The sequence below is a fragment of the Mus caroli genome, chromosome 4 (assembly GCF_900094665.2).
Source record: "Mus caroli chromosome 4, CAROLI_EIJ_v1.1, whole genome shotgun sequence".
Taxonomy (NCBI): Eukaryota; Metazoa; Chordata; class Mammalia; order Rodentia; family Muridae; genus Mus; species Mus caroli.
In genome coordinates this window covers 43,652,158-43,664,813 of record NC_034573.1, presented here as the reverse complement: position 1 = coordinate 43,664,813, position 12,656 = coordinate 43,652,158, and the positions used below count along the sequence as shown (strand labels likewise).

The 12,656-nt window shown below is 38.7% G+C and overlaps 1 protein-coding gene and 1 pseudogene across 2 annotated transcripts in view; both read left to right on the top strand.

Moving 5' to 3' along the window:
* Positions 1-12,656, top strand: part of Grin3a (glutamate ionotropic receptor NMDA type subunit 3A) — a 176,084-nt gene that overhangs the window by 83,677 nt on the left and 79,751 nt on the right. The gene's annotated exons all lie outside the window — the stretch shown is intronic.
* Positions 12,413-12,656, top strand: part of LOC110292338 — a 523-nt pseudogene continuing 279 nt past the window's right edge.

Here is a 12,656-nt window from a genome sequence, read left to right as displayed (position 1 = left end):
AGAGGGAGAGGGAGAGGGAGAGGGGCAGGGGCAGGGGCAGGGGCAGGGGCAGGGGCAGGGGCAGGGACAGGGACAGGGACAGGGACAGGGACAGGGACAGGGACAGGGACAGGGACAGGGACAGGGACAGGGACAGGGACAGGGACAGGGAGAGAAGAGCTCTTAAGTGTTACAGGGGAGTATATACAGAAATGATGCTATATTTATGCCTGTGGACCTCTTAAGAAGTGCAGCTGGTAAAAGCAGACCATTAGGAGTGAAGCTCTGCATGCCACCCAGCCTCGAGCGCTGGCCAGCCCTCTGTGCTTCCTGATCACCCTTGGTGTGAATATTGCCACCTCATCTTCCTGCTACCACAGGTTAACCACTGCCACAGGCTCCAGTGTCACAATTTCCCAGATATAAATGACTGAAATCTATCTGAAACCATGAGCCAAAATAAATCTCTCCTCCTACATGTTGTTTCTTCCAAGTATTTCGTCACAATGACACAGAAGTAACCAATTCAGTAATCATATATTAAATTACCCTAATTTAAATATAGTTAGCATATTATATAATTACAGTTTAAAGGTTATAACAAGTATTTTAATCCTTAAAAGGGGTTAAAGGACTTGACTGTCTACATGTTAAAATCTTAAATAGTATTAATAGCAATGATAATAAATGGAACAGTAATAACAGGAATAGTTATAATAATAGTAATAAAAATAGAAAAACCAATGCTCATTGACTACTCCTCATGTGTTAGTCACTGGAGAATCTGGACAGTTAAGGAGGGACCTCATGAATGAGTCTTGCAAGTTTTCTAAGTCCAATGACCACTCCCTGCCCCCACTCCTTCCTTCCCTCAGGAGAGAATGTTTCAATCCAAGCATAACACCTACAAAACATCTTAAGGCATTTTATTACTGTATTAGCGCTATTCTAGTACTGTGGAGAGACACCTGACCAAGGCAGATCATATGAAAGGAATCATTTAATTGGGTGTGCTTCCAGGTTTAGTCCATTATCATCATGGCAAGGAGCATGGCAGCAGGCAGGCAGGCACTGGAGCAGTAGCTGAGTGCTACATCCTGATCTACAGGCAGAGAGAAAAATACTGGGCCTAGCACAGGCTTTTGAATCCTCAAATCCCACCCCCACTTTTGCCAACAAGGCCACAACTCCTAATTCTTGTAACCAAACAGTTCCAACGTTCAATGTATCTTATGAGACTCATACTAATCTCTTAACCGTAAGCCCCAGTAACACCAAAGTCAAAAGCAGATCTCAGTCTTCCAGCATACGAAGGCACAGAATACACTTTAGGTTACCAGCGGGTGCATAATGAGGAAGTACTGGACCAAACCAAGACTCAAAACAGCTGGGCAAACTTCAAATTCTGCTTCTCTAATGTCTGATGTCAAAGTACTTTGCAGATCTCCAACTCGGTTCAGCTATGTTGACTGTATCACATTTCTCCCTTTTGAACTGGTTCCACCCTATTCTGCAGGGTTTTTTAAATCTTTTTCTTTTTTTTCCCCTTTTTTTTTTGGGGGGGGGGGTATGGCATGACTCTGGCCAATAATAATATTAGCTATATTCATTTTTATTTTTTATTCTCTCTCTCTCTCTCTCTCTCTCTCTCTCACACACACACACACACACACACACACACACACAGTGCCGATATTAACCAGTAAATGACAACATTCTCCCTTTGTGCGAAGTCTTAAAAAGAAGTTAAGAAGCAATTCTTTCCTAGCAGTAGCCGATTTATTGGCATCATGCTTTGACTTCAAGCATTAATTCTGGCTTCATATGTTTCTGTTTCCTTAGCCCACCCATTTTTAAAATGTATGTTTATATTTTCGGACACCTTAAACAACTTTAAAGCTTTTAATGAAGGAATCAAAGTATATATTGACAACTATCAAAGTAAATGAACAATAATATTAACATCAATCTTGAAAATAAATTTGACCAATAAATAAAAACTATATTCAATCTTTTAATCAATGAGGTACTATACAATGATAAAGTTATATTTAAAAATCAAGTTATATTTTGTTGGTAGCTTTCGTTAAAGGTAGATGTTTTGCAGTATTGTTAGAAGGTAATTTATGATATACTTATAAATCAACTTGGCCACTTGCTACCAAACTCTTAAAATGGTTCATACCCTTTTGCCTTTGATGTCTACTTTTATGAACTTGTCAAAGCAAAATAATTTAATGTGTGGGCAGTAATTTATTGTTAAAAGTCACTACTGTTTTAGTCAAAACAGCAAACACTTGGAAGCCACATAAATATTTAATCACAGCATAATTAATAAAGTATAACTTTTCTATGTGCCAATTAAGCCAGTAGACATGGCTTTGAAGAACCTTTTAATATATAAGAACATTCAAATATAGTAAGTGAAAATTCAAGCTATGAAGTTATATAAAATTTCCAATTTTAATATACATATGTTAAAAAAAAAGAAAGAAACTTGAAGTAAATAGTCCATAATGCATAGAATGCTATGAATGTGCAATATCACAGTACAAACTTCTGGCTACTAAAATTGTAGGAAACTCTTAATGTACTATTTCAACTGCATGTTATCTGCAAGGTTCCAGTAGACACATGAAGTGAGAAGATACTTAACAAAGCAAGTGAGCATGATGGCTCTGTGTGAGCTTCTGCTGTCTGCAGCTTCCCAGTTCCTGTTAGGATAATGACTTCTCCAGTGCACAGCATTCCCACAGTAAAGCAGTCACACTATAGACATACTTGGACTGTCTACAGAAAATTTGTCTTTCAGAGCAAATTTTCATCCTCACTCAGGCTATGTGCTCCCTAGGTAGGATTCAATACACTCTAAGTTGGTCACATTATCTGTCTGTCTGTTTAATTGTGTGTCTCTACCTTATTTCTACCAGGAGACTAGACATAAACAAACAATCAAAACAAAGAAAACCTAAGGCCACACTCTGCAAAGTGGTGCTAAGAGCCAGACGCACGATCCTTAAGAAGGCCTTCTGAGGCAACATGAGACAGATAACGCTGCCCCAGGCTGGGTTATTTGAATCCCTGGTAGGAGAGCTTGGTCTGAAATCTTTAGTGTTCCAGTGCAGGTCAGGCAAACTGTGCAGGGTAACCAGCAGGAGCTGAAAACTTTGGCGATTCCCTTCCATTCCTGAAGGTTCTCAACAAAGGAACTTTAGAACAGTCATCAAGTCTTTGCTGATTCTGGTTAAGTGGAAACCAGAACAGCTGGGCATGTGATCTGTTTACTTGTTCACCTACTCCTAAAATAATTTTCAGCCAGCATCTTTACAGAGTTTTTTAGTAACTGTGGTTTTATTACTTTCAAATAGATACATTAATTCGTACTAAATACAGAAAAGTATTTTCAATTAGACACCCTGATGAGCGTGCTTTAATGAATGTCTAAGATCATTTCCTCTGTTTGAATACAAACAGGGAGAGTGCCAACGTTTTGAAAACCCTTCTTCTAAATAAGAGGAAAATTGGCTTATAACTTTGTTTACATTATTAACATACTTAGCAGACACTATGTCTGCACATAAATACTTGCTATATGAATAATGTCATAAGAGGTCTGTAAATGTTCACATACCATAAAATTGTAAAGCTATCAGCAGGCATGTATGTTGATACATGTTGATGTTCTATAGTATTTATTTTATATAGAATTGAATTATAGCTCAGTAGTAGGGTGTTTGCTGAGTGTAGGTTGTAGAGCACTTCCCCCAATACTGCAAGAAAGAAAGAACTCTGTGAGTTCAAGGCCAGCCTGGTCTACACTGTAAGTTCTAGGTCACTCAAGGCTATGTAAAAAGACCTTGTCTCATAAAAACAAAAAAGTTAATGAAGGCTAAGTCCACATTTAAAATTCAGGAGCACTGAGTTAATGATCATTTGCTCTGTAAACAATCTCACTGCGTGCTCAGTAAGAATTTAATTATGTGAAGATATTACAGGCAGAATCTTATAGGGGCCATTTTATATCTAAAATGTATTTTTCAGCTCCACAAATACAGCTAAAGCTGGATTTTTTTCCCCAATTTAACTCATTTTGATCCTTAACAGTCAGGAGTCAGTGTGATGCCACCACTGGGGTATCCACAAGCAAAACCACAATCTTAACTCATTTCGGTTCTGTTGTGAGCTCAGTCTGGGAAACAGGGCCAGTTAAGTTCATTTTTTTCTAACTGCAACTAAATGCAATAATGCAAGCTCGTCCAGGCCTATTTCACCTGCACACATAGTTCAGAAACATATTTTGTCAGAATCTGTTAATATTTTCCGAAGCCGAGAAGTACTCTCACACAGCGTTTTATCAGAAACTGCCAACTTAAAAAAAAAAAAAAAAAAAGAAAGAAAGAAAGAAAAAAGAAATCAAATGAAAGGAAATTTAGCAAAACAAATGTTCTAGTTCACTTTCTGCTTCTGTGATAAAACACTCTGACCAAAACTAACTTGAAAAGGAAAGAGTTTATTTGGCTTGCATTCCTAGATCATAATCCATTCCTGAAGGAAGTCCGGACAGAAACTTGATGCAGAAACCTAGAGGTAGGAAAAACAGAGCAATTGTTCTCCCTGGCCCCGGCCACTTACTGACCAGTGCACAACTAACATTCTTATACAGCTTAGGCCTAGAGATGATGCTGTCCACAATGGCATCAAGACTATCTACCACAGACATGGCCAGATCCCAAGCTGACCAAGGGACTTGTTCAGTTGAGGTTCACTCTTCCCAGATGGACTCCAGGATCTGACAAGTTAAATTAAAACAATTTAAGCAAGACAGCAGCCAAAACAGGGCTCATCAATGTTTCTTCTTTGAATTGTATTTCAACTGGAGATTCACTTTGTTTTGCCATGCATGACCTGAAGACACTGAATTAATGAAAATGTCATTGAGTATGTTGAAAAAAAATACATGAACTAATACAGTAATATAATCCATGAACAACTACAGTAATACAAATATGTACCCTTTGTGGTTTGTGTACTACTAATAATAACCAGTCATTATCCTGAAGGGCAAACATAAAAACCATAGCTTCATAGTGAGACTACAGATATAATATTTCAGATAGGAACTCAAAAGATCAATGATGATGATGATAATGATAATATTATCTATTGAGTATCTATGTTCCAGCTACTATGTGATCTGATTCAAATGAATGTTTTCATGTAAAACCTAGTACATTAATACAGTGGAAGAAATTGGACTAAAAAAAATAAGGCAGGTAAATTGTACAAGGTCATATACCAATAAATGGTAGAGGATTGTGTACAGCAATATCTGACTATGACTTATTCCTACTGAGTATTTAATTTACATATACAATAAGACTGTCCTCCTCACCTTGATTTACTTCAACAAGTCCATTACCCACCCCTGGGCTTAAGCTGGAGAAGCTGCTCGCTCACACCATAAAGAAAATTCAAGGGCAAATGCTGCTGGGGCTGTGACAGTTGAATTTGTACCCATAGGATGGAGAGAGCAGAAAGCCAGACCCTGGAGGATCAGTTCCCATCTCACCCACCACTATCACTCCACAAATACAGTGTAAACTAACTCAAATGTTGTATTTTTATTGAACTGTCACACATATAAAGGGTGTTCAGTACTAAAATACAAAAATAAAAAAAATCAAAGGCACCTTAAAATTCTCTTCCCACCACAGATTCTAGGAATTCCTCTAACAGCCACTGGTTTATATTAGGAACCATTCTTCCAGAAGGCCCCTACTTATACTGCATACATTTCAAGATAAGACAAATGGTCCCTGAAAGAGGTGAGAGTTCTGTTGGTTTCCTATGCAGGTCATTAATTTAGGCTAGATGATTCTGCTTACATTGAGAGTGAAAGACTATGTACTGCTGAACACTGTGATGAATTTTATGGAGACACAAACCATCAGTTTTGTTGAAAAGGAAACCAAAGTAGAAGGCAGCCAGCACAGCTTCCTGCAAGCCTCAGCACCCTGTCACTCTCTGAGTCTCATGGTGGAGGCTGCCTCTCCCTCATGTTTAAATGTCATCCATTACCCTTCCCCCCCCCATTTTTGTTCATAAAGCTTTATATAGATCCTTTCTTCTAAGAAGTGTGTTTCAAAGGATCAGCAGTTTTGGTATCTCCAGGACCATATGCAGCATTGCAGAATCTCTGGTCCTACTCTAGACCTGAACCAAAATCTGCATTCTATTTTTTTTTTAAGATATTTTCTTTATTGGAATCTGCATTCTTAACAAGATCTCTGGGCACTGGCAGAGCCTCTCAGGAGACAGCTATATCAGGCTCCGGTCAGCAAGCTCTTGTTGGCATCCCCAATAGTGTCTAGTTTTGGTGGTTGCTATGGGGTGCATCCCCAGGTGGGCAGTCTCTGGATGGTCATTCCTTCAGACTCTGCTTCATACTTTGTCTCTGTAACTCCTTCCATGGGTATTTTGTTCCCCCTTCTAAGAAGGACCAAAATATACACACCTTGGTCTTCCTTCTTGAGTTTCATGTGTTTTGTGAATTGTATCTTGGATATTCCAAGCTTCTGGGCTAATATCCACTCATCAGTGAATACATAGCTTGTGTGTTCTTTTGGGTTTGGGTTACTTCACTCAGGATGACATCCTCCAGATCCGTCCATTTGTCTAAGAATTTCAAATACAGAAGTGAATGCTAACAGTCATCTATTGGACAGAGCACAGGGTCCCCAATGAAGGAGCTAGAGAAAATACCCAAGGAGCTGAAGGGGTTTGCAGCCCCATAGAAGGAACAACAATATGAACTAACTAGTATCTCCAGAGCTCCCTGGAACTAAACCACCAACCAAAGAAAACACATGGTGTGACTCATGGCTCTAGCTGCATATGTAGCAGAGGATGGCCTAGTCACTTCAATGGGAGGAGAGGCCCTTGGTCCTGTGAAGATTCTATGCCCCAGTATAGGGGAATGCCAGGGCCAGGAAGCAGGAGAGGATGGGTTAATGAGCAGGGGGAGGGGAAAGGGATAGGGGGCTTTCAGAGAGGAAACTAGAAAAGAGGATAATATTTGAAATGGAAATAAAGAAAAATATTCAATAAAATTAATTAATTAAAAAACAAGATCCCTAGGTGTTTTGTTTGTACAGCGCAAAAGGAGGAATGATGTCATTAATCAGCTATCATGGGATTAACATGCTTCCTTTGGCGCTGGCTTCATTCTTCTCCTTTACCCTTGAGTCCATGACACTAGCTAGGACTAAGCTCTACCTTGCTGCCTTTGCATTGGTTCTCTTTATAACAAACTCACTGTTCCAGTGGCTTCCATTCTTTGGCGCTGCTTAGCTCTAGCCATCCCCCAGTATCTGAAACCTACCTTGCCAGCTACAATATTAGCTCAGCTTCTTGACATTATAGACAATAGAGCCAAGCAATTCTTTTTTTTTTTTTTTTCCATTGTTCACACAGAATTTCCCCATCATTCTGCCAACCCAATCCACTCTTTTTTTCTGTGCCCTACATGCTGGCTCATCGTCTAAAAAAACTCTCAGAAAATAGTCCCTTTGTAAGCTGCTTCATTCTTGACCTCTCCTTTGTGGAGATAGTAGCTGGCTTCATCAGGTTCCTTGTTGAACTATTATTAACCCCTTCTCACCCGGTTCTTCCCAACTTGTACATCAGTTGACAAACCTCTGTTTTGAGCTTTTCAGGAGAAATGAAAGCTGCTACCTCCGCACTCCCTAATTTTACTATTAGCACACTTTGACACTGGTTCTTGTCTTTGATTGAATGTTAAATAATAAAAAGCATTACATACAAGAAGTACCATCTTCTAGCTCAACCCAGTGAGCTCCTTTTTTTTTTTTTGTACATGCTCTTAGGAACTTGATGATTTCACTTCACTAATGATACCTATCATTAATAATGACATACTCCACTGTGAAACTCTTCATGGCGTCCTTCCCTCCAGGACCTCGGTTGATTAGCCTCATCCTTGTGAGGCTGTAAATGTATTTAAAATGGAGGAGACTGAGGGTTAGAAGAGTAACATGATTGTTTTCCAAGGTTCAAGCTGATAATCAGATCCAGGTTTTCTAACTGCAGATCCATTTCAATCACCCAGTGTTCTGTGTTTGTCGTCGTTATTAAATAATTTCCAAAAAGATATTAATCAGACAACAACAATAAGGATGCCCACAGCCGCCCCCCCCCAGAACTTTGCTCAGCCTTTAAAAAGCATTGTCTGAAAAAAATCAATTACCAAAATAAATAATAACTTCAAAACAAATAATAACTGCATAATTTACGCAGCTGACTATTGGTAGGTATATATCTAGCGTTGGTGAGTTGTGACTTTTTTTAGATGGTTTGAGTTTCAGGATGCTGATTACTTTAAGTCAAGTATGAATTCAATCAGTCAGTATACCAAGAGCCAAACTGAAGTCCAAGAATGCAGAACATATTTTGCTTTGTGTCATGTTCCAAGTGACTAATAGGCATTGAGGGCTCTTGGGGTTATAATTTCTGCTCAAGGCTCTGGTAACTACATGAAGCCCTTCAGTGGTTTATGATAGCATAAGGTGAAATTATAGCTTCCCGTGGGCAAAAGTTGTTGAAAGGCTTTCAGCCACCGAGTACATAACTACCATGTCCTCTATAGCAATTATAGACAAAACTATATTAAATGCCTAGTCATATTGACTAATGACTTTAAACATAGAATTTTTTTTCAAAGCGAGAATGGCAGGCAGGCAATTCATTCCTTCACCCACTCCATAAATATGTATAAGTCGCCAGATGTCTGGCCCTTAGATAACGACAAGGATTACATCAGGAGGGAAGTCAGAACTCTAATTCCACTTTCCAAAAACTTTTGTTTTTACAAGGGAACTTGACATGAGATTGCCATCACCAGGAGGTGAGCGTCCTGACCATGGTTAGAACTCTCGGCCAAGTGTCTTACAACCTCTGGCCTATACAGAAGAATAAGAAGGCTTCCTGCGGAAGTCAACTCAGAACTGATCACTTGAGTGATGGATCTGAAACTTTTCTTCTCGGAGAATTTCATATTCGCATACAATGAAACATAATCACATTCATCCCTCATTCTCCCCCTTCAGCTCTCCCTCGATGTCACTCAACGTGTCTCCTTTCTGACTTCACAGCCTGCCCTTTCTTTGCTTTAAAAATAAAAGCAACTAACCAAGTCCAGTCAGTGTTGTCCCTGTGTGTATGAGTGTGGGGCCATGTACTGAAGCACAGGCAACCCTGCAATGGCCACACCTCCAAACAAGGATGCGAGTCTGAATTGTAAGGGGAACCAGAGAAGCACAATCATGGCAAGCAGGTAAAGAAGACTTAAAAAGGTAATAAAGGGTCTACAGAAGGAGACACAGCACAGACTCCCTTCAACTGATAAAAAGAGCTACAGAAAGACGCTAAAGGGAACAGGGGTAAAGATGAGAAAGCTGTATATGAAGTAATGGGTCCCAACCTTCTAAGGTAGGAGTAAGCTGGGCGTGATAGGGCTCTTCTATAATCTCAAAAACAGATAGAGGAGGATTGTGAGTTAAAGGCCAGCCTAGAATATGTAGTATGACCCCACCTTGAGAAAAAAAATAAAGGAGGAAAAAGGCAGAAATGAAGGTGGAGAAGGGATAAAATAAATGGCTATATACATTTCTCATTACATATACTCATAATTCATGCACATAATCTAAGTGCATTACACTCATCATGTTTGCCATGTATGTATATATTATACATGTATACCATATATGTACTATGTGTGATATGTAATGAAACATACAAAGTATTTGTAATATAGATTATAAGGTATGCATATTTTACATATGTGTGTCAGACCAAAATGGTCAGTGATGAAGTCCATTTGTGTGAAACGCCTCACTTACAGTCTCACAGGAAAAGGATTGATTCAAAGACTGCAGAAGTAATATTCAAAGAGTAATTATGATGACAAAACCAGATAAGATCATAAAATTCTGTGCTGAAGAGAACAGTAGGTTCAGGATTCTAAAAGAGGTTACTCAATGTGAAACACTCACCTAGGGGGACGAGCAGATTCATTCAGAGGAGAATACAAAGACTGTCACCAAACAGAAAATCGCAGTGAGTAAACACACAAGTCACCTCTCAATAACATCTCTATCATTTAAAACAGTCAAATTGTGCAAGTTGTATTATTACATTAGTGGCAACACACCCTTTATTATATCAACATTTTGTGTATCCCTTACTTGAGAGACCTAGATAAACTAACATAGTTTTAACATTATTAGGTATGAATAAATCATTAAAGACAAACATAGCAAAGAACAAAACAGACACAAGTGAGATTGTGTTTCAGGACACAAAACTATGTCAGCAGTAGGTGAAGGAGAACGCAAATTAAAGATACAAAACAATAGATCAAAGCCCTAACTTAAATATGGGCTTCTGGGACCTAGATAAAGATCCTAGCCTAAAGGAAAAGCTGGTTTTTAAGTATTTTTAATTCTGCTTCCCAAAAGTTGGCTTCGATTTTTGGAGCAATATTTTCAGTAAAAGCCTCAACAATATGCCATTTACAATAAACACATTTAACAGAGATCTCACCTAAAAAGTTAAAAGCTTGATTATTATTATGTAAAAAAGATAGAGAACATTTTAAAGTGTTCATCACAGATTCAAAATTATCTAAAATTATCCTAAATATTTACTTCCCCATTGAAAAGCTATGTCATAAGCAAACATTACCATCAAGTTATAAAAAAGCTAAACCATTTCAGCCATTGTTATATTCTGACATAGTTATCAAAAGAAGGAGCCTTGCCACTGGTAATTGTAATTCTTTTAATAGATCAGTTGGACATTGCTCCAACTAATATTTTTAAAGATGCATCTGAGGGCCAGCTTTAATGACCATTCATACTTGCAACATTTATGCATTAATATTTAGAGTGAAAATGAGTGGCATTTTCCAAAGACAATAATAAATGGAAGTATTTGTGCAAATAGTTTGCTTTATAAAATCACCTTGGGCTGAGTCAAGTCATGGAAAATTTTAGCTCAAAGGAAAATTCTTCCTCACTCCACCCCCTACCAAGAAAAATCACAAGGATGTGAAAACAGAGGATTATAATAGAAGCTGCCTTGCAACATTAACTGCGGTGCACGTTCCCCTAAAAGCCATAATTCATAAATGCTCTGCAGCCTTTCCTTTCAGCAATTATGTATATTAGAGGAAAGTTTGAATACATAAAAAGTAAATGCTGATAGAAAGTCAGGCCTCATAAAAGACAAGTTTAATTCCACTAGTTTTCCCTGAAGGCAAATGTAAAAACTAGCTAGACTGTCCATTTCAAGGTGTCCCGAGTCCAAAGATGTTCAAAAAAAAAAAATGCAACTGCAGCTGCAGGGTACTGTACAGGGTCTATTCCCTGTATACAGCTACAGCTGCAGGGCATTGTCCAGGGTCTACTCCTTGAGAACTCTGTCAATCCATCACTGAGGAGCAATACCTAGGAACCTAGTGGGAGAAGGTGGTGAACCACCAGCTCTCCTGAGACCTCAGTGTAGAAGGTGCTGTTCTGTAGACACAAATTGGTATGTGGAGCCCCTAAAGCAGACTTTCTCCCCTTTTCTCCCTCTTCTTACAAAGATCATTGGGTAGCATAGAACACACCCAGTGAGAACCACTCCAAGTCATCTTGACCACTTTCTATGTTAACAACAGTGAAGAACATCACACTTGGTGAATATTTGTTTTAGGGACAGGAAAGATGGCTCAGTGCTTAAGAGCACTTTCTGCTCCTCCAGAGGAGCAGACTTCAGATCCCAGAAGCCACATGGGATGTCTCACAATCACCTATAACTCCAACTCCAGTAACTGAATGCTCTCTTCTGTTCTTAACAGGTGAACATTACACAACCACACACACACGCGCACATGCACATTCACACACACTCACACACATTTATACATACATACATATACACACATTCACATAGACATACATATATATACACATGCACACTCACACAAACATACTCACACACACATAAACACACATACACACATAAAGCAAAAGTTTTAAAAATCCTTAAAAATAAAAATAAAGAAGCAATTATTTGATTTTATTATGAAAATAAAAATATTAAAAATTAAGATCTAAATTCAAGTTTTAAGCCAGAAGTCTTGAGTTTGGATTTTGTCTCTGCCAAATAATTCAACTTTGAGACTCTAAAGAACTCACTGAAACACTGGTTGTTTAGGTTTATATATACTCCATAATTATTTACTAAATCTAAACTGCCCCACTTTCCTGTAATTTCAGAGTTAACAATCAAATTACTGAAGAATAGGTTATTTTGAATATAGGAGCTAAGGATCTCAGTTTAGTTATTTGTTATACCTTTAACAATAAATATGTCACTCTTTCGAGTCTTGGCTCCAAGATTACCAAAAAAAGAAGAAAACAATGGTCGTGCCAAAAAAGGGCCACGGCCATGTGCAGCCAATTCGGTGCACGAACTGCACCCAGGTGGTGCCCAAGGATAAGGCCATTAAGAAGTTGGCCTGGTGTGGTGGCACTCGCCTTTAATCCCAGCACTCGGGAGGCAGAGGCAGGTGATTTTCTGAGTTCGAGGCCAGCCTGGCCTACAAAGTGAGT